This window comes from Vicugna pacos, unplaced genomic scaffold, assembly GCF_048564905.1.
Source record: "Vicugna pacos unplaced genomic scaffold, VicPac4 scaffold_19, whole genome shotgun sequence".
Classification (NCBI taxonomy): Eukaryota; Metazoa; Chordata; class Mammalia; order Artiodactyla; family Camelidae; genus Vicugna; species Vicugna pacos.
This window is the reverse complement of record NW_027328740.1, coordinates 67,352,293-67,356,737: the sequence shown is the minus strand read 5'-3', so window position 1 is coordinate 67,356,737 and position 4,445 is coordinate 67,352,293.

Below are 4,445 nucleotides of genomic sequence, written 5' to 3'. Positions count from 1 at the left end.
GCCACGTTGGTGAGCAACTGCTCGGCTACCTCCCCATGCAGCACAAAGACAAAGAGATGAGAGTCATTAAGCATGGTGTCATTCAGCTCCTCTGCACATGGAGCTTCTCGAAGCCCTTGGCCGAGAGGCAGTCGGTAATGGTGACAAGGCCCACGACCTTGCAGTGGGTCTGGAAGTCGCTCCACCCATTCTCGGGAGCATAGTGGTGCCTGTAGTGGATACAGAGTGTCCACTGGGAGCCGCACGGGCTGATCTGGCTCACCGAGGAGATTCGCTTATAGATGCAAAAGAAATTCTCCTCTGAGATGATCCCCACGGGTTGGACCACCACGGGAAGAGTCTCATAGTCCTCAGCACACTGCATGTACTCAGGGATGCTCATGTTGCAGGCCCTGCTGAGAGGGGAGAGGAGATCGAGGTACATACTGTGCTGTGGGCTGTGGGCCCATCTGGGTTGCGGTGACCTGGTGTGTACCAGTCACAAGGCAAGGGAAGCCAAAGCAAATCCGGGGGTACAGTTTGTCCTCAGAGTCTGCACATGGCTACCGTAGCTCGGATCACATTACCCAGCTTTTGGTCCAGGCTTCCTGCCCCTGCAGTGTAGGGTCATTTCTTGTTTTCTGTTTCCAAGCAACTAGCAAGGCCCTGATGGAAAATCACTGCTCAAAAATGCTGAATAAATAAATGAACAAAGGAACTGCTTTCCCCAACCCCCTTCAGCAGAATATAAAGAAATATAAAGGTCAAAAGATCTGGATTTCTATCCAATTTATTTGAACTCCTAAGCTGCAGAATAATGGATAAGAAAACTCTCCTTGGGGAGGACGGTACAGTTCAGTGATAGAGCACAAGCTTAACATGTACGAGATCCTGGGGTCAAAGCCCAGTACCTCATTTTAAAAAATTAAACAAATAAATAAACCTAATTATCCTTCTCAAAAAAATTTTTTCAATTAAAAATTCAAAAAACACCTTCAATTGACACATCATTGTAAACTTGAATAAACTTCAATTAAAAAAAAAACTCCTTGACTTACAAGAATATATCTGGATTACACAAGTTTGCAAATGTAAAATGCCTAGGGTACCACCTTCATAAAAAGGAGGGACTGTACAAATTTACTATCGCTCCTTTATGAGCTATATTTCCTTTTGGGGGGATTATAACCTCTCAGAGTTAATTTTCTCAGATTAAAAAACAAACATTACCTGATTCTCAGTACTGCTGAAGAATCAGATAACCCTAAGAAAGCATCTGACCCACAGAGGTTACTCAATAAATGTTTGTTGAATGAATGAATAAACAAACAAAGTGAATGCTGCTCCCTGCCACAGACCATCATAATGGTAATACCTGGAAATCCCAGGCCCACGTTCCACCCGACTCTACACTAACCCTGTGTGTTTCTCTAAGCACCAGTTTAATCGTGAATAGAAATAAGGGCAATAACACAAACCTCAAATTGTTAGTGAGTCAGTAATGAATTGTACCCCAACATTGCAAGATGGAACCATTAAGGAAAACTGGGCAAAGTGTCCATAGGCCCTTTTCATATAATCTCTTAGAATCACATGGGAATCTACATTACATCTCAAATAAAAGGTATAATTTTTTAAAGAGGTTATTGAGGTTAAGTGAGCTCACTGTCTCAAAAAATGAACACACAGTACAAATAGGACAATGCCCAGCCCATGAGATACACTCGGTTAACATTCCCACTGAACCCACTGGTCCCTTCAACTTCAGAGCACAAGGACGGGTCCTCGTGGCAATAGGCCACTGCACCTGAAGCTAAGAAAGCTAATGGTGCCCACTACCAAGAGCCCCTGTCACCACCCTTGTTCTAATTTTTTTTTGTAATTTTTTTTATTAAATAGAAACTCCCAATTGCATAGCCTTCACCTGACCAGATATCATGATTGCAGCCCTTCAAAACCTGACCACAGAGATCATGATGGCAGCCCTTCTTGGTGAAACAATAAAATGAAAAGCCATTTCCACAAGATCTCTGTGTAAATCTACTAGGGAACTTCATCCTACACTGAGGAAGAAGACTGTGGAGGAGGGGGTAATCTCAGGCAAGGAGAACTATGGGCCACCTGTCCCACGATGGACTTTAGACTCAACCCTCACCCTCCAGGAACTTCAAAATACACACCGACAGAGTGCTATGGACAAGATTATTTTTTTTAAACAAATCCCTGAATCCCTAGCAGGTCTTTTTTCTACCAAGACACAAATGGCTTATGTGTATAATGTTTCAAAAAAGCCCTAAAAAATTATCACCCCAACTTGACACATCAAGAAACAGAGGTAGAGAACTTTATCTCATTGTACAAGATTAGAAAGAGGCCATGTCAGACACCGTATTTAAATCGAAGCCCCTGCTCCAGTGCTCAAACTAGAAAGTGTGACATACTGCCCCTTTCCTGCCCTCTCCCAGCAATAAATCTCTGAATAGTCTTTTCTGTGCCACCTGGAATCACAATCACATCAATTTTCCACAAAGAGCTATGTCACCCCTTGGAGGAATTATCAAAATCTAAAGGGTTGGTTTGAGAGAAGAGATTTGCATTTTCTGTTTCTCAAAGGAAACATGGCTTTAAAAGAAACTGAAAAGCACTTATCTAGTCTAAGCCCTCATTGTGCAGAGAAAGAAACGGAGGCTCAGAAGAGATGAGGAAAGGGCCTTATTAACATATATAGCCTCATTGCAGCACCAAGCCAGCACTGGGCACTTCTGGAGGAGGATCTGGGAGGCCCAGGAGAATGAGTGTTAGAAATAGGAAAGAGAAGAAGCATACAAGGTCCTGTCTCTACACCACCATACCATGAAATTCCACCAAATTACCCAGTATGGGTGCACCAAATATTAAGGTGGGCTAAACAGGTTATAGAAACCTGGAATTCTCAACCATAGTTGAAATTCCAACATTTACTGTGTTTTTTCCCCAGTTCAAGCATCAACTCAGTGGACGCTCTGTACCAGGGACTACATGAGGCCTGGATTTCTCCCAAATACAGATCTCTATTACCACGTGTGCAAACCACATAAAGGCCACCAGAAGAAAAGTGCCCACAGATAAGATGGAATTACTGAAACTGAAAACTGTCAACCAGCATATATTACTAGCAAAAGCGGTGCTGCTAGAAATCGACTCATGGACATAGAAAGCAAACTGTGGTTAGCAGGCAGGAAAGGGAGGATTAATGGATACACATTAATAAATATAAAATAAATGACAAGGACCTACTATATTGCACAGGGAACTATATTCAATTTCTTGTAATGAGTTTCACTAAAAACACTCTAAAACAAATGTATATACATATGCATATGTTTATAACTGAATCTCTGCTGTACACCTGAAACTAACATTGTAAATTGACTACACTTCAAAAAAATAATTTTATATAATAAGTAAAAATAAAAGCAACGCCATTAAGAAAAAATAAAAGAACACTCTAATCCCCTTAGCTGTAGGTGGTGGAGAATTCTGGTTGCAAGCACCAACTCCGCTGGATCATTCCAGCACTGGCTGTCACTCTTTCTGACCCTCAACGAGACACTTGGCTTCACTGAGGTTACTTTTCTTTTCTGTGAAGGCTACAGTTGCAACTAACAATGTATAGAATCTCATCATTCACAAGCCCAACAAATAGCGAGGACTTCCCATGGGCCAGGCTCTGGACAAATGAAAAGATAGGGTCCCAGATATATTCATGGGTAGAAGAATTTTATTCCATAAGGACATTAATTCTTCCTGTTTTCATAGGCAGATTCATTGCAATTCTGATTAGAATTCCTACCAGATTTTTCATGGAATATAACAAGTTAGTTTATGGTCAGGAATAGCCAAGAAACTTCTTTAGAAACACCACTGGGGAGGGGTGGATAGGTCATTCATGTCCACTGGTCTTTCTGAAGTGATGAAAACGTTCTGGAATAATAATGGTTGCACAACTGTGAATATGCTAAAAGCTGCTGAATTGTACCATTTAAATGGATGGACTTCATGGTGTGTGAACTATATCACAATAACGCTGTTATATGAAAAAATATTTCCTGACAATTATTTTTCTGTTTATACCACTAGTCTGACTCACAATTTAAGAAAAACAAAAAGTCAAAACAAAACAAACTGTGCCAGGAGCTCTTTAGGATTGCAATGTCCCTGGGTCTCCAATGCCTCTGGTGGTGCTGTTCCTGTTAACACACACTAGCTGGGCTGGGCTAGTTAGAGACTGTAACTATCTTTTTAAGATCTACGGTCTCACGTTTCACCCTGGGAGAGGGAAGGAAGGAGGATGTCACAGCCTCATGCCTTCAGTTCATTTTTAAATGAACCAAGCCTTGCTTTCAACACTGTAAACCCTCGCAATATAAAAACACGTGACATCAACAAGCACCGCCATCATAACACCTGAAAGTGTTCAAGGTACT